Raw genomic sequence first — 21,028 nt, forward strand, 5'->3', positions numbered from 1 at the left:
ACCACTGACCCGTCACATGGATGCCCTGCTGCTAGTTAGTCCACCTACAGCTTCCCCAGCATGTGGGATCTTAGTTTCTATACCAGGAATGGAACCCACACCCTCTGCATTGGAAGCATGGAGTCAACCACTGAACTACTGAACATCTTTTTAAGTGCTTATTTTCTAACTGTGTCTGTTTAGTAAACTGTCTGTTAAGTTTTTTGCTGTTTTTAAATTTTTTTAAAAAAAATTAATTATTCCGTTTTAAGGGTTCTTTATATAGTATGGATGCAAGTCATTTTTCAGAGATGCATTTTACAAATATTTTCTCTTGATTTGATGTTTGTCTTTTCATTTTCTTTAAGGTATCTTTCAAAGAACAGGAGCTTATAATTTTGACATAGTATAATTTATCAATTTGCCCATTACTAATTTCATAAGGATTTTTTCCTCTATGTTTTTCCTCTAGATGTTATATAAGTTTACATTTATTTTTAGATCTGTGATCCAATTTGAAAGACTTTTTGTAGTCTTGTATAAGTAAGAGTTGAGGGTTTTTTTTCTTTTGCACTTGGATATCCAGATTTTTCAGCACCATTTGTTTAAAAGTCTTTCTCCATTGACTTACCTTGGCACCTTCTCAAAATGAATTGATTGTATATGTGTAGGTCTTTTATTCCCACTTAAATTGTCTTTGTCAGAGTAATGCTGGCCTCAGAGAATGAATTGGGAATTAATCTCTCCTTCTTAATTTCTTAGAAGGGTTTGGGTAGAATGGTATTCTTTTTTAAAAAAAATATTTACCAGAATTTCCCAGTGAAGCCAAATGGGCCTGGGGTTTTATTCATGGAAAAACCTATTAATACAAATTAAAATTTGAAAATAGATATAGAAAATTATTCAGGTTGTTTTTTTCTTTTTGGCTGAACTTTGATAAATTTTGTATTTCAAGGAATTTGTCTAATTAATCTCAGTTATCAAATTTTTTGGCATGATGCTTATTAGTATAAAGTAGTTGTTAATAATCACTTATTATCTCTAAAAATACTTTCTAGTACTATTTTAGTTGCATCCCACAAGTATGGGAATGTTGTTTTCATTTTTATTCCATTCAAAATACTTTCTAAATTATTTTTTATCTCTTCTTTGACCATGGATTACTTTTTAAAGGAACTTAGTCTCCAAATACTTAAATATTTTTCCAGGTAACTTTCTTTTTTTTCAGTTCTACCAGTTTATTGCTACCAACCCACCTCCCTCCACCCTCGTGCACATGCTCAGTCATGTAACCCCATGGACTGCAGCCCGCCAGGCTCCTCTGTCCATGGACTTTTCCAGGCAAGAATATCGGAGTGGGTTGCCATTTCCTTCTCCATCCAGGTAACTTTCTGTTATGGATTTTTAATTTTGGTGAGAGAACATATTTTGTATTACTTGAATCCTGTTATATTTTTTGAGACTTTTTAGTTGAAGTATAGTTGATTTATAATATTATATTAGTTTCAGTTATACAACATAGTGATTCAATATTTTTATAGTTTATACTCTAAAGTTATTACAAAATATTGGTTCTATTCCCTGTGCTGTGTGATATATCCTTATAGCGTATTTATTTTAATCATAGTAGTTTGTAACTCTTAATCCCCTACCTATATCTTTCCCCTCTGCTCTGGTAGCCCCTAGTTTCTTCTCTCTAAGTCTGCTTATGTTTTGCTATATTCATTTGTTTGCTTTATTTTTTAGATTGCACATATAAGTAATACTATACACTATTTGTTTTTCTTTGTCCGATTTATTTTACTAAGAATAATACCCTCCAGTTTCATTTGAGACTTCTTTTGTGCATCCAGGATCTGATCTAACTTGGTTAAAGTTCTGTGTGCCCTTGAGAAGAAGGAGTATTCGTACTGCTTTTGTTCAGTGTTCTAGAAATGTCAATTACATCAATATGATTGATGGAAATGTTTAACTTTTCTGTATCCTTACTGATTTTATGTCAACTTGTTTGATTAGTTATTGAGGAAGGGGTGTTGAACTCTCCAATTATAATTGTAAATTATTTCTTCTTGCAGTTCTGTTAGTTTTGTTCCATGTATTTTGAAGATCTGTTATTAGTTGCTTTCACATTTAGGATGATGTTCTCTTGATTAATTTGCCTTTATCATGAAATAGGCTTTTAATATTTGGTAATATTCTTTGCTGTGAAATCTATTTTGCTTGACATTAGTATAGAAATTCCAGGTTAAGTTTTTTCTCATATGTTTATTTGTAGTATTAACATGATATAACATGTTTCATCTTTTTACTTCTAGCATATTTGAGTTATCATATTTGAAATGGACTTCTTAGAGGCAGCATATTTATCCATTTATTTTTATCCAGCCAGACAATCTCTATCTTTTAACTAGAGTGTTTAGACTATTTACATTTAAGGTGACTGTTGATTCCTATGCATTCTTTCTCCAAGCATTGTTCCTCCACCCCTGCATAATACTTTGGTTAAATGTTCCAGCCAACTCTATATGCTGAAACTTGGTTTAGGTCTCCTCAAGTAAAGTACTCTATTGTGATCCCTTCCTCCATGATTTATGACCCAGAAAAGCCTCCAAACAGATAACTGGGGTGATTACTGGGCTCACCTCATGTATTTCCATTCTCTGAGAGAGCACAGTCCTGTGTTGCCTATTGTCTAATATCCCAAAACTGTTCCTCCTACATTTTGTCCAGTTTTCTTGTTTCTGGTAAGAAGTTAAAAAGTCTAGTCTCTGTTATTCAGTCATGTCTGGAGTAGAAGTCTCCCTCAAAATCTTTTAAAATTAATAAGTAACTGAGGAAATCTTAGCATATATGCTGTGAAATGCTTGTTATAAAATGATATAAATTGGGACTTCCCTGGCAGTCCAGTCGTTAAGACTCTGTCTTTCAGTGAAGTGGGTGCAAGTTTGATCCCTGGTTGGGGAGCTAAGATCCCACATGCTGTGGGGTGTGGCCAAAAATTTTAAAAATGATATAAATTGATATAGATATTAGTTTAATATAAAATAATAGTGGTGAGGCAATATAATGTATACTTCACTCTGATTCCTTCATATCCTAGCACTGGACTCTCTCTCCAGGTAACGAGGGTTGGCCTCCTGTTATGTACCTTTCTGCATTGCAATCATGATGCACCCTAGAATATCCCAAATTTGAGTCAAGCTTTTTCAATGCAAAATAAATGACTTGAATTATAAAAGCAAGGGTGGGGCTGGTATAAACCACTACCCAGGATTTATAGTGCTCCAAAATCACTGCAGATGGTGATTGCAGCCATGAAATTAAAAGATGCTTGCTCCTTGGAAGGAAAGTTATGACCAACCTAGACAGCATATTAAAAAGCAGAGACATTACTTTGCCAACAAAGGTCTGTCTTGTCAAGGCTATGATTTTTCCAGTAGTCATGTATGGATGTGAGAGTTGACTATAAAGAAAGCTGAACGTAGAAGAATTGATGCTTTTGAACTGCGGTGTTGGAGAACTCTTGAGAGTCCCTTGGACTGCAAGGAGATCCAACCAGTCCATCCTAAAGTAGATCAGTCCAGGGTGTTCATTGGAAGGAGTGATGTTGAAGCTGAAACTCCAATATTTTGGCCACCTGATGCAAAAAGCTGACTCATTTGAAAAGACCCTGATGTTGGGAAAGATTGAAGGCAGGAGGAGAAGGGGATGACAGAGGATGAGATGGTTAGATGGCATCACTGATTCAATGGACATGGGTTTGAGTGAACTCCAGGAGTTGGTGATGGACAGGAAGGCCTGACGTGCTGCGGTTCGTGGGGTCGCAAAGAGTCGGACATGACTGAGTGACTGAACTGAACTGAACTGAGCTTTGAAGATAGCTTTGCTTGAGGTGCCTTTGATGGAGTGTTATTGTGGAATTAGAGTCCTTTAGAGCACGGTCCCTGTGTGTGTGTGTGTGTGTGTGTGTGTGTGTGTTAGTCGCTCAGTCGTGTCCGACTCTTTGTGACCCCATGGATTGTAGCCCACCAGGCTTCTTTGTCCATGGGATTCTCCAGCCAAGAGTACTGGAGTGGGTTGTCATTTCCTTCTCCAGTGGATCTTCCCAACCCAGGGATTGAACCTGGGTCTCCCACATTGCAGGCAGATTCTTTACCATCTGAGCCTATTTCTTGCAGTCCAACAAGAGCCAGGACAAGTTTTTTCACAGACTACAAATGGTTGCAGCTTTATGTGCTTTATCTGATATGTTTACTCTCTCCGTCCTGTGTCCACCTCCTTTTCTTCATTATCTTTATCATTTTAATAGTACTATTTTACAACTTATTTAAGCTTTGCTATTTATAAACTATATTACATTTCTATAATGAATACAGCAAGCTTGTAATGAAAGTAATTATTAACTCCTTCTCTATAGAACATGAAACTGAACTACACAAATATAAGACTTGCTCAGAATCAAGCATGATTATGTGTTACTAACAGAGCTTAAGGCTAAAACTCCAGGTCTTGTGACTCCAATTCTTTTGTAACTTTTTTTGCTGTAGTACCTTGACTTTCACGTAGGCTTTTTCTTATTGAGTGGTCAAGTTGTTCTTTTTCTCAACTGGTCTTGCCTTCAAAGCTCATGTTTGATGTAATTTATTTTTTAATGCCAGAGACTTTCACTCTCCCACAGAGTCTGTCACAGAATAGTATTCCTTTTATAAGGAGATATTTAGGAGAATCCCTTTCTAAACAAGTTTCACAATATAAATGTTGATGATGCTTCTGTCTTAATGAATACATCAGGTTTTTAAAAGCGGTTAATAAGTCTGTTTGTTCATGAGTCGAAAGCATTACTTTTAAATCAATTAATGTATCCATATCCACATAAAGTTAGTTGTCTTCAAAGAACTGTGCACGCTGATGGGATTAGTTCAGAATTTTGGACTTTCTTGGCCTTCTTTTTACCGCTTTTATCACTGTCCAAAAGATTTGTGCTTTTGGGGCATAACGGAGTTAATAATGTGAATAAACTAGCTCAGAAAACACAAACACAATCTGGTGTGCACATCTGGGTGTGTTTAGTCTGCACGGAGCTTTTCTAAAATGTGAATTAGCTGCAAAATTTAAAACCAGGAGATTTCACATAAAAATCAGAACTTTCACACTGTCTTAGAAAGTCAGAATACCTTGCAACAGTGCACCCCCAAACCCTCATGATTACAACTGGCTAGAGCTGAGGCTTGGCTGCCCCTTCGGATCGGGCATGCTCTACTTCATCCGCCACCAACTTCTCTATTGTCTTTTACTAGTTTCACTTCATTCACTTACTTTACCTGCCTGACTTTATGATTTCGTCCACAGACTAACAATCTTTAATTGAGACTTAAATATCTGGGCGCAATCATGATGCCACCCGTTGGTGAAGAGCAGGATGGTGGGCTGTGGTTCTAAACAGTTGCTTTGTTCATCTGAATGAATTGTTGTGAATTCTACTTACAAACTAGAGAAGCACTTACATTAATTAAGTATGAATAAGTAGCAGCATAAATATTCCCCAACTCTCCCAGACCTATGTACCTGTGCTGGATTGTGGTTTAATTAACTTTGACAAGCCTTTTGAGAGGTTTGGATGTGTGTGTTTGCTTGTGCATGTACACTGTGGGACACAGGAAGTGGAGAGAAGTTAGAGCTCCGCTTAAGTTGAAGAGCCTTAGCATCACGGGAATTTGTTATCTGGTTTTTTGGAAGGGGTCCCACCTTTCCCACATTTCTGTTGAACATGACTTATCACATAGCAGAAGGAGCACAACATTTGGAATCAGAAAACCCTGGTAACAGTCTTCTTCCTGCCAGTTAGTGTTTGACCTGTATCAAACTGCCAAGATTCTGTAGTCTTTTGGTTTTCTCATTGAAGAATCAGGATAATAATAGCAGCCGTGCAATTTAACAGGGTGGTTGTGTGATAATCTATGTCAGGTTAGAAACAGAGGTGGTGAAAGACAGAAACTATGCCACACATCATGTTTATGGCTTGTTTACATAGTGGTTCAGGCTGGAAGGTTGAAACATAACCCATCAATTGTGCAAACTTATTTTTTTTAATTTAGCAAAAGTCAATACATTATAAAAACAGCCCTCTCCTAGAGTTTTAATAATAAAATGCCATTTGATCAAGTATAGTAGGTTTCTGTACACGGCTTTGTCATTCTAACATCTGTTCGTCCTGGGCAGACATTCTAATATCTCTCAGTCCTGGGCAGTTCTGGGCAAACCAGTGGAATGTGACTGGTCCTCAGTTTTAGTGGACAACAGCCTTGGGCCTCTGTTCTTCTCTGGCTATAGGCTCTCTTCCTATGACTGGTCGGCCATTACCATGGTTTCAGGATCACATTCTTGATCTCACTTGAGATCCATGTACCTCTTAGATTATCTAAGTGATCTTTTCACTTGAATTTCCCTTCTTCAACTCACAGTCCAGAATTCAAAGCTTAATTCATCTTCTTTCCCAAATTACGTGTGTGCTCAATCGCTCAGTCGTGTCTGACTCTTTGCGACCCCATAGACTGTAGCCTGCCAGGCTCTTCTGTTCATGGAGTTTCCCAGGCAAGAATACCAGAGTGGGTTGCCGTTTCCTCCTCCAGGGGGTCTCTCTGCCCCAGGGATCAAACTCACATCTCCTGCAGCTCCTGCATTGGTAGGTGGATTCTTTACCACTGAGCCACCTGGGAAGCCCTCCCAAATACAGGCCCTTCTAAAATCTACTATCAGTGGCACCAGTATTCCCTCAATTCAGTGTAACTAGATTTTTTTTCAGTGATGAACATGGGCATTATCACTTGGTTTGGAATAGCCTGTGACCCAGTCTTCCCATTTATTCCTTGTATCTAGTCTTGATAGATGTTTTTCAGTATCATTCACATTGCTCCTTCCTTTTCTATTTTGCTTATACTGCTTTAGTCTAAGGCCCCCTGACTACCACTTGACTCATAATGAGAATTCCTCCTAAGGGTCCTGAAATTCAGCTTGTTATGAAAACCTTTCAAAACCTATAGACTACACCATTAAGTCTGAATGTTTCTGCTTGTCTTAAGGCTTTCCATATTTTAACCTTACATATTTTCATTTCGTGTCTCATTTCTTATCAATTAAACCCTCCTCTTCTTCACCCTAGCCTCCTTGCTTGCATGTTTTTCTTATATGGACACTCTTCTTCTGTGTCTATCCAAGTCAACAGAGACCTAAGAGACCTTGTCACATGCCATCCCCATTCTGCAACTTGTCTGCCTATTCCTTTCTATCCTTGTTTCCCTTTTTATGAATCTCTATAACAGTAACACTGTTATGCAATTATTGCACTGACTTATCCACACTTCTCACTCACCATCTTTCTTCATTTTTGAATATTTATTTATTTGGCTATGCTGGTTGTTAGTCAAGGTATGTAAGATTTTCGATCTTTGTTGTAGCATGCGAGATCTAGTTCCCTGGCCGGGAATTGAACCCTGCCCCTCCTGCATTGAGAGTGCAGTGTCTTAGCCACTGGATCACCAGAGAATTCTCCACCATCTTTCACGAGTGCCCATTTTGCCTCTTCAACTAAATTATAAACTCCTTGAGGAGAGGTAGCACATCATGCTGAATCTCTCTCAAATTCCTTGTATGTGGTAAATACTGATTGCAGGAAAAATTGAATGGCTTGTTGATTTATTTTAATAAGTTAATTGAACAATAGATTGAATTAGGTTTTCACAAAGCTTTTAACTTACTTTTCAACACATACGTCCCTCTGGAGTAAGTTGTGTTTTTAAATAAGCAGAATAGAGGAAATGCTGTAATTTACTTTTAAAGTAAAAACTGGGACTCAGTTTGATGAGTACAGAATGTGCTTTAAAAGTCAGTGGAACAGGATATTTGAAATCAGGCCTGTTCTAGAAAAATCTAATATATTTGGGGAAAAATCTTTAGATCTCTTAAATTCATCCTATTTCTAATAATTAAATACCACTAGCCCACAAGCGAGGAAATCAGAACAATATTGGCTATACAAGCTGACAATGGCATTGACTGCCCAATGAAAGTGACAAGAGACTTCCACCCACACAAGTACCATGTCATTTTTCCATGAACTTGCCCTGCAGTGATTAAGTATGTGTACTTGAGAGTGCTTCCAAAGGTTTGAGCAATCCATCTGGCAAAAGCATTTGACACTATGGGATTTGTTATTGTGGTGCTATGCCAGCACCAAAACTTATTTAATTGCATTAGTCATCAAGCAGCAGTGCCCCTAATCTTGGATTTTACTGAGTGCCGTCTGGTTTATATGTTTGAGAGACCAAACAAACAAAGCTGAATGACTACAAACTTCTCCTATATTTAAGTCTGACGTCTGAATGTTCTGACCTCAGGTCCCAACCAGTCATGCAGTAAAACTGGAAGGGTCACCCCCATACAAAAGAGGCATAATCGAGGTCAAAATGGCAAGAGCTGAAGCTTCCAAAAGGCTTTGTCTATCCAAAGTACAATTTCCCAGTCACATGCTAAGTCTCCAGATTCTTCACATTGGAGTCATTTCTGTATATTTGAGTGATAGTTCCAAGAAGTCCCAGTTTAAACACAAATATGTTACCTGGAACTAGTTATCCATTAACCCCTTAGCTCTCTGCTCAGATTTGTTAAGAGCTAGCCAGCTTCCTCTGGCTGGATACCAAGAAGATTGAAGTCAAGTGGGTTGTTTGAATTGATGGGTTCAAAAATGCAAAGGCTCTGACCATAAGATACTGCTGGTTGGAAATAACAGGGTTATAAGCCTTAGTTATGAGGGGGAAGAAGGAGAACAAGGAAAAGGAGGAAACTTCCCACTTTATGACTTTGCCTATCTCTGACCTGAGATTTGTGACTTTCCAGACCAGTTATCATGAGACAAGACCCTAGCCATTATTTTGTGAAGCCCTTTAGTTTTGCCAATTAACATGCTAGAAACTTACTCAAAACTTCCTCCCATCTTTCTAAAAGTTCAGCAAGAAAAAAGAAGTTAAAAGGCAAGGCAGAGGAGAAGATAAAAAACAGACATTCTGTTTCCAAAAAAAATGACTTCCTTCTTTGTCTAGAAAAATCTTCCTTTCTGCAAAATGTTACTCTGTTGTGGAAGGTTTTGGACTTCTACCTTAATATCCCCTTGGAGTCCTTTCTGTACTTCTTTGTATTATCTCCAGGTTAAAATAATCCCAGGACAACTGGACTCCTATTGTCTGTGGCAGGAGAACTAACAAAGTTTTCAGAAGCGATCATGATTGAGATTGGCCAAGATCATGATTGAGACTAACATGGGTGGGTAGCGTCCCTATGGGTGGATAATTGGCTAGAAGCAGTATGTGGAGCTCTGATGGGCAAACAAGAGGTGGAGGAGGACACCCAACAATGAACCGCAACAAATGATTCACTAGAAATATCCTACCCGCCCACTGTTGACCTGAGATTTCTGAATGAAAAAATCTAACTTCAGTATCACCAGAATATAAACTTTTGGTTTAATGGGCACATAGATATTTGTTAAAACATCAGATTTTGTAAAATTAACCTTCATGATATAAAATAAACACTTCTATTCTCTTATCCCTTTTAAGCTGACACTCTTCTACCTTGCAATAAAAATGGCTTTCAAGGGCCTAAGAGGGAAACTATCACTGAACAAGATTACGGACATAATTCGCACGCCTATGATTTTTATTTAAAAAATGGAAACAAAGTAAACTTCATTCGCTAGCAAGATAAACCCAGGACTTGTTTCTCCACCAAAATAAACTTTTAGATGTCCTGATTACATTAAGAGCCAAAAAAATTTTTTTTAGTTGGTCATCTCTAAGAGCATTCTTTTGGCTGCTGTGATGCACTTATCTGTCACATGGGCTTGACCACCTTAGCCCTCTGTGCCTAGTATGAAAGAGAGTGGATTGATTGCAGCTGGTACAACAGAGTCACTGACTCATCCAGTCAAAGCTTATGAAGAACTTTCGCCCGGATGCCCAAGATTTATTCTTCAAAATGATACCAATTATCTGACTATACCAAGAAGGTCCTGAAGAGGACAGGGTTTGTAACACCACAGGATTACATACGTCTTCCTCTGTAACTCATCCTTCACCTTGGCAGGCATACATCCTCAAGTTCAGATCAGGACTTAAAATGTCCAAGAGACTGGGATGAAGTAGAGTTGGCTCCACTGGCCTGGAGTGGATTCCTGGCTGAAAACCCAGGGCACTGACTTGAGTGGTGAGATTTCCAAAATATAAAAGGAAACAGCAAGAGAGAAGGAGAAAAGAGAATGGTGCGTGTGTGTTGGTGTGTGTGGTCTCAGATCAGAGGTGTGTGTGAGTGAGGAAGATGGGTAAAACAAAACATTAGAAACCATGCCTCACCTCCTGCTATACTCTGTGCTGGATGCGATGCTGCCTGTTTACATTTCCAGATTTACTTTCCACCTTTGATATTGTGATCTCCCTAAAAAGCTGACATTTTATAGATTTCATCCTTGCGTTCTCATGCCCTTTGACTCCTAGTGGGTCCAACCAATGGAAGGCACTGACAGGCATTCTGAAAGCTAAAAGTGGGTAAAGCTGTAGTTGGGATGGGTTGTGTCTGCCTTTAAAAGCCACAGCTCCTGCCAGGATGTCTTCTCCATGATACCTTGTCTGGGTTCTCATGACTTTGTTTCCGTTGCGCTCTTCACACCTAGAGGGGATAGTGGTGGTGACAGACCCTTGATGTTGCCAGTTCTGGAATCCTACACTATCCTCTCTTAGTTCCCTTAAATCTTGTCCACACCTCAGTAAATAACCCCTTTATTAAACTTTCCCCAAATCAAATCATTTGAGCATACCATTTGTTTCCCGTCAAGGCTTGGATTAACACATGTTCTAAATACAAGAGTTTTTGCAAAAGCAGTGATGCAGATTGAGCTTAGGAAAGGCAGGTTGAAATCATAGTAACCTTATTCCTGGTTGTAGGGTTATTGATGCCAATGTAACAGGTCTATCCCTTTGCACTACACAACATAAACAAATAGCAATAAACCAGGAGTCAGAAGACCGAGGATCCAGTCTGGAATTTACCTACACTGGGTATGTGGCCTTGATCAATTCACTGATGTTTTGTATCACTCAGTTGTCTCACTTACATAATGGAAATAATCTGCTCCACATACTTCACAGCACTGCTGTGTGTGCTAAACCACTTCAGTTGTGTCCGACTCTTTGTGACCCTATGGATGGTAGCTCACCTTCCCCAGGGCATCTTCCCGACCCAGGGATCAAACCCTGATCTCTTACATTGTAGGTGGTCTCTTACATTGCAGGCAGATTCTTTACTGACTGTGCCACCATAGTGCTTTGAAAAAAGCCTTCTCCATACTTATCTATTGTAAAGGTTCTTCTTCTAGGCCTGGCAACAATATCAATGCTTTTCAAGACTTCCTTGAGTCTCCTCAGAAGAATTCTCTCATAACAGTTGATCAAACATCTATTGAAGCATCAACCCGTTTATACAGATGAGTGTTCATACATGTATTCCATTTGTTTCATGATCTGCTCTTTATAGGTTGTATTCTAGACACCAGTCGTGAAGATCTTGCTTGGCACATGAAGCTCTCAGCATGAGTTCATGAATGAATGCATATGCTCTTCTCTTTTATTCTCATCTCTTCATATGTTTATATACTACTGTTTACCTCACCATCAGTCGGTTTGCCCTACAATAGCTGCAGGCCTGAGAAAACTCAAGTCTTAACCCTGTCTCCCACATCTGAGTCAGGGGCTGTCTTTCTGGGGCTGTTAGTTGACAGGGGTCACAATGGGCCCAGATCACAATGAATCAAAGTAGTATGATTGATTTGAGACCCCTTTACTGTATTGCTTCTGTGTCATATTTTGGCCACCTGTTGCAAAGAGCTAACTCATTTGAAAAGACCCTGATGCTGGGAAAGGTTGAGGGCAGGAGGAGAAGGGGACAACAGGATGAGATGATTGGATGGCATCACCGACTCAATGGACATGAGTTTGGGTAGGCTCCAGGTGTTGGTGATGGATAGCGAGGCCTGGCGTGCTGCAGTTCATGGGGTTGCAAAGAGTCGGATACAACTGAGCGACTGAACTGAACTGAACTGATGAAGAGGTGCCGTAAACCATGTCCCAAAGTAGCTGAGTGTCATCCTAATTCCTGAGGGTTGGAACCAGCTGACTCTTTCCTGGTACTTAGGATGGGAAAGTTTCTAGGGGCAGTTCAATTACCTAGAGATGCTCAGAATCAGAACTTGTCCTATGGCTCTAAATTTAATATCAATTTCTGTAGCAGTTGTTGGAGAAGTGCTGAAACAGAGAGGGGAAGTGGGAACCTAAAAGAGGAAGAGGAGAAAAATGGCCTTGGAAAAATGGCAGCAGTTGCGTGGCTTCTTTACTGTGAAAGTGTTATTTTTCAACAACTACCTTGTTTATAAAGTAGTTCCTGTGGCAAAATCCCACCCTTTGAGCTACAGTTTAAGTGTGTGCCTTCTGCTTTTAGGAACTTATGCTAATAGTTTCATTAAATAATTATCCATAATAATAAATTCATGAAATGCTTGATTAATTATTAAAGAAATGATATAACATCCAGTTGTAGAGTCCACTAATTGCCTTTATAAATACTGTAAGTTACAAACTTTCTTAAAGAAGTGCTCTTTTTATTTTTCTTTCATTTCTTTTGCTTCACAATGGCTTTCATGGTAACAATGATAGTATGAAGGAAATACTGACAGTGTGACCAGCAACTGGGCTTTAGTTCCAAGGATCATACGTGATCATCAGAGGTTATGCAATGGTGCTTGAGAGAGGGAAAAACCAAAGACAGAAATCTCAATTCTTCAGCCAGATGTTCTGTTTGTTTTGACCAGGGCCTTTTCACCATCTCTCTCTCACATCTGTTGATCAGAGATTCATTGCAGGCAGCTGTGTTACCTTTCAACATGTGAGCAAGACAATATCCTTCAAACCTCAGAGTGATCAAGATCACCCCCAATTACAAAGAGGTTTGTTCTTTGCTTTAAAGTGAGAATCCAAACCTTGAGGTTTATGAAAAACTTTATCGAAAAAACAGCAAGTGGTAAAATACAGTTCAGTGTCACCATTTTTTAAAAGAAGAATATGGGCATCTTTAAAGGAGGTAATGATAAACACATTTAACTTGGTAGTCCCTGGTGAGCTGTAAATAAAGTTCTGAAATCTCAAAGCCTGAAGTAATCGTTTAAGTCCAGACAAGAATGGCCTGAAGTCACATTCTGGTGACATTGCAAATTAGGCATTGACCTATGGTTGTTATTTAATATCTCCAGGCCTCAGTTTATCTGCAAAAAAGGACAGTGATAGTATTATTTCTGAAGATTATTATGGAAATTAAAGTAGATATTTTATAAAAACTCAATAGTTACTGGTAGAGGCATTCCCACATATATGACTATATATTCCAGTTCATCCAAACTGCATTCAACTCCCTAAGTTATGAAGTCCAAATAGTTGTGTCTTACTCTGTTTGGACTGCTATACCACAATACCGTAGCGTAGCTTGTAAATAACAGCAATATATTTCTCACAGTCCTGGAGGCTGAGAAGTTCAAGATCAAGGTGCCAAGGATCACTGTCTGGTGAACCCATCTTCATGGTTCATCAACGGCTGTCTTTTCATTGTGTCCTCACATGGTGGGGAGTGGTGGTAAGGGGTCTCTCTGGAGCTTCTTTTATAAGGGTACTGAATCCCATTTATGATGGTTCCACCCTCATGGCCTAAGCGCCTTCCAAAAGCCTGACCTCCCTGTACCATCATACTGGGGCTTAGATTTCAATATAAGATTTGGCGGGGGTGGGGGAGGGAGTGTGGTACATTTAGTCTTTTGCAAGAAGTATCTCCTGTTTATGTGACCAGCTCATCTCCTCTCTCTCAGAGGTCAGCCCACAGCAACCACATCATAATGTTCCCTGTGTCTGGGCCAGTGGCCCAGGAAGAGAATGATTTGATCCACTTATTAGGTATCAGGCATGTTTTGTGCTATTTCTGGCTTTTCCTCTATCTTTTCTGCTCATTTTCTTCTATCTTAGCCAATCCCCTTTGTTTTTTCTCCTTCCCCTGTCTACCTAATCTATTTATTATCATCCAATTTCCTAAGCATGGCTTGTAAGAATAATACTAAAGACACCCTGTTTTTGAGGAAACTAAGTATTGATGTAAGAAAAACTAATGCCATCATCTTTTAATTTTTAAAAGGGCCCAACTAATCCCTTCTGGATTATTGTAAAAGTCACCCTCTCTCTTTGTCCCTCCTCTGAAAGATAAAATGAAACATTTATAATCTAATTTGTAACACCCAATGGACCAGGGGAGCACCAATACATTACTACAGACACTGAACTTGGCCACTTGAGGAACTCATAGTCTTGCTGGAAAGATAGACAGTGGCAATTCAGAATGACAAATTCTCTAGTAAAAGTTATTGCTGTAAGGGGTAAGTAGTAAGGGGATAGTGGATGCCAGGTACAGTGGTTATTACTTTTATATTTGAAGAAAAGTATTTTTCAATGTCTCCTTTGAGATAGGTTAAGGTTAAAATGGTGAAATATGAGCTGGATTAGAGAAACGTTAGACAGTCTGCAGCTGGCTGGCTAACTAGACCCAAAGGATATTAATGAATAGTCAGTTAACCTGTATAGATTTCTAGTGGTAGACCACAAGGCTCTGCGCCCTTGTCTTATTCAACTTTTGTATTAGTGGTTTAATAAAGTCATAGAAGGCGTACTCACAAATGTATGCGGCAGATACACACCTGTCAAAAACAACTAATTTAAATGATAATGGAATCAAGATTTATTGTGATCTCAATATGCTGGAATACAGCATCAAAATAAGTCAGATCCAACTTAAAAGGGAAGAAGACTTCTTTTATGATTGTACTGTTGTATCCTCATAAACACTCTTATTTTGTGCTGATTATGTCCATTTCTCTTCTTGCAACTAAGGGATCCCCAACTGAGACAGCTGATAACTCCAAGTTCTCAGGGGGCCTAACCTGAAGGAACTGTGGAGCTGCTAGGGGAGTGGATGAGGGGAGTAGATTGGACTCAATGCCCTCTTACATAGGTAAGGAAAGTGTGTTAATTGATTTTGTTTGAAGTTGAAAATAGCATAAATAAAACTAAAAAAGAAACAAAATGCATTGGATGTGATATTTTCAAATTGCAGAGATAAACCTACTTGCAGCATAGGTGGAGCTGAGTGCTCCCTGTAGGGAGAGTGCTCCCTGCCTCTCAGTCTCTCTTGTTTCCTGCGTGCTGTATTTATTCTTAGATTGGTTCTCAGTGTATGGTGACAAGCATGACCCTCAACGTCTATGACTTATATTCTTCTAGTTTAGTAGAATGAGAATGCCTTTCCCATTGGTTCCAGCAGAGCCCTAAAATGGCCTGTCATTGACCTGGCTTAGGTCACATCCTACAGCAATCACTGTGGGAGGGTGGGGTGGCCACATGTAGGTCATGTGCCAGTTCCTGGTTTAGAAGGGTTAGTAGCAGCAGGTAGGATTACTTCTATCTAAACCACATGAGGTAGGTTCCCATATGAAGAGGAATCCTATGAATAAAAACAGAGGGAAATGGATACTAGAGAGGCAAACACTACAGATGTTCACCCTGGAGGTAAATGTTCCCACTGTACTATTCACAATAATACTGAATAAGACTGGATGGGAAATGAAGAAGAACTGAGATGAAAAGACTTAAGAGGAGGCATGAGAGCTGTTTTAAAGCTTGTAAAGAGTGAAGAATCTTCCTGGAGAAGAGGGCACTGACTTGATTTCTTATATTCAGAGGATAGAAATAGCGTAATAATGTCACTGGATAGAAGATTCTGCGTAACTAATTTTAGTTCAATACATGAAAAAATTTTATAATGACTTACACTGTCCAACCCGGATCAGTCACTGAGCAAGCTCTTCCCAAAAGAAGGGACTGATCAGGAATTCTTGCTAATGAAGAACCTTCCATTGGTTGGAAGTTGAAAACCACCAAGGTATCTATTTTAAGTTTCTATAACTCTTTGATTTTAAGTGATACATCAGGCATCCAATGCATTACCCAGACAGCTTTGTTGGAATCCAGCTATTTCAAACTGCCAAAGCCCATTGAAATTTGAACCCTCTGGCCAAGCTGATTAGGAGTACCTTATACATGGGTATGTGTCAGCATTTGTATAAATGTAATTTTTATGAAAGTACTTCTTGCTGGAAAGTTCCATGTAACTTCTGGGGAGTTATTTTGCATTTCTTGGCTTAAGTTTAAGCACTGAGAAGTCTCAGAAATGGACACAGTAGCCTGACTTGAGATTCTATTTATAAATACTTTGATTATACTATGATTAAAGGAAGTTGATGAAAAGGAACGAAGAATAGTTTTTTAAGTTCTGTAATGAGTGGGTCTGGTGAGTTTGGAAAATTCCGTAATGCTTCTTCCATTCACTTATAGTCTCTGAATGATGATAATGATAATGATTATAGTTTTCATTTATTGACTGATCACTTTTTAATAGCTAACATGTATTGCTATTACTAAAAACTAGCTGATATTTACTGGGAGTAATTCCATATACTTGTATCATCTCATTTAATACTCATAAGACCCCTATAAAGCAGACACTAGGATTGTTGTCATGTAATAAATGAGCAGATGGAGGTGCAGAGTTTACTAATTTGTCAAGCTCATATAGTGTAAGAAGCAGTACTGTGATATACCAAAAGTGGTTTCATATGCATTATCTTCTTTAAATCCCAGAACAGTCCTATGAAAAAGATATAAATAGTTCCATTTTTAGAATGATGACAATAAATATCAAGAAGTCAGTCTTGACTCAGACTTAAAGACTGAACTTAGGGTTGCCAGGGGGAGGAATGGAGGGAAGGGATAATTAAGGAGCTTGGGATTGACAAGTATGCACTGCTATATTTAAAATGGGTAACCAACAAAGTACTACTGTATAGCACAGGGAACTCTGCCTAGTGTTATGTGGCAGCCTGGATGGGAGGGGAGTTTAAGGGGGAGTGTATAAATGTTTCTGTATGGCTGAGTCCCTTTGCTGTCCATTTGAAAGTATCACAACATTGTTAATCGGCTATACTCCAGTATAAAATTTATTAAGTTTAAAAAAAGTCACTTGTTTAAGGTCTTGTCACCTAGCTATCTAGTAGTGGTTGGAACTGGAGTCAAGCTGCCTCTAAAACTTGTGCTGTGCTTTCTTTCGTGTTCTGGAATGTACAATGGCCAATGCAGCCCTGCCTGGGCTGGTCTTGGACTCCGCTGTGAATTACTGTCTCTTCTTTGGGGCAGCTGCTACCACACTGCCCCCTGCTGACCTCAGAGTGTAGCTGGTGTCATCAAGTGTCCCCTCAGCTCCTCTGGGATTCCAGAGTGGCAAGAAAATCCTTAGAGTTCCTCACCTGCCTTGTCTTCAAATTGTTAATTCCTTAGGTGATACCACAGTTCTTTTGATTCTTAGCCTGTGGATTTTCAAGGATATCCCCCAAGAGCAGAGTTTCTTCACTTTCTGCCCCCAGGGACAATTAGGGAAAGGAGCTGGGGAATCATTTTCCTGGAGCATAAGTTTATGAAGCAGTTGGCAAGGATTAGGAGAATGGAGGACAAGGTCAGTGACCATGACTTACTGTCTTAGAATGTCAAATCCATTGAATTTTTAATCCTGTTCAGAAGAAAATAAAGCATCTGGCTACCCAGGGGCCTCTGTATCTTTATAATTAATCTTTTGATGGATCTGACATGTGAAGTTGTATCATGAAGATCAAGAATTCAAGAAAAAGAGACTTTACTGTTGGGTCCAGTGGTTAAGAATTGTGCCTTCCAGTGCAGAGGACATGGGTTTGATCCCTGGTCGGGGAACTAAGATCCTACATGCCACAGAGAAACTAAGCAACTAAGACCCAGCACAGTCAAGAAACAAAATAATCTCCCTAAATTCTCATGAATTATGTGTATAACATCAGAATGTATACACATGTATAGAATCTCTACTGAAGTATGTATGCAGAATCTCCATTTGTCTGTCTGATCTCTGTATATCTTACTCCATCTTTTAATCTACACTTCATACATTTTATTATGCTAAGTACAATGACATTTTCCAACGAACATTCTGGAAACAGCTATACAATGGTAGTAGTTACAGGGTCATTCCTGAAATGGTGCCAGGGGAAGAGGGTCTTGAGTGAATCAGTGAAGGAAATAGCACAGTCCGTGTGGAGAACTGGACCAACGTCATGGCTGGAAAGACAGCAAGCCTGGGGAGCAAGAATAGAACAGAAATAATTAGAGAATCAGCTGTATGTCAGCTCCCAGATAATGATAAGTCCCCTAATAGATCTGTCATAAAAGCATGACTTCAGCTGCATTTTGCGTTTGCATTTGTTTTATATTAGAATTTTCATCAAGATAGATAATAAAAACAAAGAGAATGTATGAGCTCTTTGTAACAGTTTTTCCTTTGTGCCATCCCTGGTCCAGATGGTATCCCTTCTGCCCAGGCTCGCTTCTTCTCATGGCAATTTTCTCAAAATGAGACTCAGTTCAGAACTTCCAAGGGAAGGAATAAACAAATGCACAGTAATTTAGAGACTCCATGCAAATACAATCTCAGCCACACAGAGTTTAGCTTCATCTGTTGCTGTTATCAGATGAATCTTGGCTGCTGCTTTCAGAGCGAGGCTGTCCAGGTCTCAGAGGCAATCCCCATTGTAGGACCGTGGAGGCCCAGCCAATGACTTGAGAGCACAAATGTTGTTTGGTCCATGATGTCTTTCAACAGTGTTTCCCGGAATCATGAAGGAAGAGAGCTCAAAGACCGGACTGGAGATTATCTAGAATTGATAACCAGGCTGGAAGAGCCTCACCCACCAGGCAATGGTACAGAGAAGTTCCCGGAATCAGCTGACAGATGAATGATACTTTATTAACTTAGTCTCACCTTAAATCACTGGACTCTTTAGTCAGAATACATTCACATTTTCTTTTTTCAATATTTGTCTCATACATATGTGTGCATATCTGAGTCCCTTTGCTGTTCACCTTAAACTACCACAACACTGTTAACTGGCTCTACCCCAATAGGGAATAAAAAGTTTAAAGTTAAAAAATTGCACTGGGAAGACCCAGAGGAATCGGGTGGAGAGGGAGGTTGGAGGGGGGATCGGGATGGGAAATACATGTAAATCCATGGCTGATTCATGTCAATGTATGACAAAAACCACTACAATATTGTAAAGTAATTAGCCTCCAACTAATAAAAATAAATGAAAAAAAAAAAGAAAAAAAAATTTCAGAAGTCCGAAAGCATCTTTTTGGGGGGCTGTGCTGGGTGGGTCTTTGCTGCTGTGAGGGCTTTTCTCTAGTTGCGGCGAGCGGGAGCTACTGTCTACCTGTGGTGCTCAGACTTGTCATTTCAGTGGCTTCTCTTGTTGTGGAGCAGGAGCTCAAGGGCACACGGGCTCCAGTAGTTACAGCAAGAGGACTCAATAGTTGCCACGCCCAGGCTCTAAAGCATGGGTTCAACGTTTGTGGCATAGGGCTTAGCTGCTCTGCGGCACGTGGGATCTTCCTGGAGCAGGGATCGAACTCGTGTCTCCTGAATTGACAGGTGGATTCTTTACCACTGAAGCTCCAGGGAAGCCCTAAGGCATTCTTTTTTGTTTTGTTTTGTTTACAGATGTGGTTTACAGGTATCATTGGTCAAATGAAATAACATAGTCGAAATAAAACTGCTAATTTATGTTACTCAAAACAAGCTGTTAATCAATGAGTAACTTATGAGTAACATTAACCTGAAATTTCTCATAAAGCTCCTTGCTCGACCTTGTCCACTTATGTAGAGGTCTAGCGCTACCATCATGAATAATTGCCACTTCCTGCACGTCATCCGCCATCAAGATTAATTTACTTTCCTCATCTACAACGAAGTTCAGGTACAGAATGGAAAGAGCGTTGAGGAGCAGATAGAAACAAGTAGCTCAAGACTGATTTTAGAAGGGGACACTGCCCTCCGCCGTGTGGCGCGCTCATGCATGGGACTGGATGAAGTGGTTCAAAGGGACAGTGGTGGATTAGAAGTTATAACGGAGGTGCTGTGGATGAAAAGGAGAAACGAAATGGAGAAGTGTCAAAATGTAGTTATGTATACTGATTCTTCAGTAAATTCCAGTGTATTCAAGTGCTGATTGTACGCTGCTCATCATGTTCAAATGTCAGCATGGTAACATTTCCCTAGGGAGTTTCAGTGGCTTGCAGGCTACTGAGTCCTCTAGATATGTCTGCATTTTATTTAATATCCTATGTGACTATGATGTAGATGGTCAATGAGACATCCTTCAAAATGCTGTTTGGTCATCATTTGGAGCTTGTGGTGCAGTGGTAAAGAATCTGCCTGCCAATGCAGGAGACAAAAGAGATGCAGGTTCTATTCCTGGGTCATGAAGATCCTCAGGAGTAAGAAATGGAAACCGACTCCAGTATTCTTGCCTGGAAAATCTCATGGACAGAGGACCCTAGTGGGCTACTATCCATGGTGTCACAAAGAGTTGGACATTGCAAAGCCCACCTGCCATAGAAAAAAATAATCATCCTTTATTTCGGTGTATGTGACTTAGTAATGAAGTTTACTATTTAATAAGTGATTAGCTTCCCTTGTGGCTCAGCTGGTAAAGAATCTACCTGCAATGTGGGAGACCTGGGTTTGATCCCTGGGATGGGAAGATTCCCTAGAGAAGGGAAAAGCTACCCACTCCAGTATTTTGGCCTGGAAAATTCCATGGGGTCACAAAGAGTCGGACGCAACTGGGCGTTTTCACTTTTACTTTATCCAATAGTATCATTTTTGTTAATCATACCAAAAGATATTACAAGGGGAATCAGTTGTAAAAGCCACTGAAAATAGTGGAAGTGGTGGTGGTTTTGTTGTTATGTCCTATCCAACCCTTGTGACCCCATGGATT

Source organism: Cervus canadensis, chromosome 33, assembly GCF_019320065.1.
Source record: "Cervus canadensis isolate Bull #8, Minnesota chromosome 33, ASM1932006v1, whole genome shotgun sequence".
Classification (NCBI taxonomy): domain Eukaryota; kingdom Metazoa; phylum Chordata; class Mammalia; order Artiodactyla; family Cervidae; genus Cervus; species Cervus canadensis.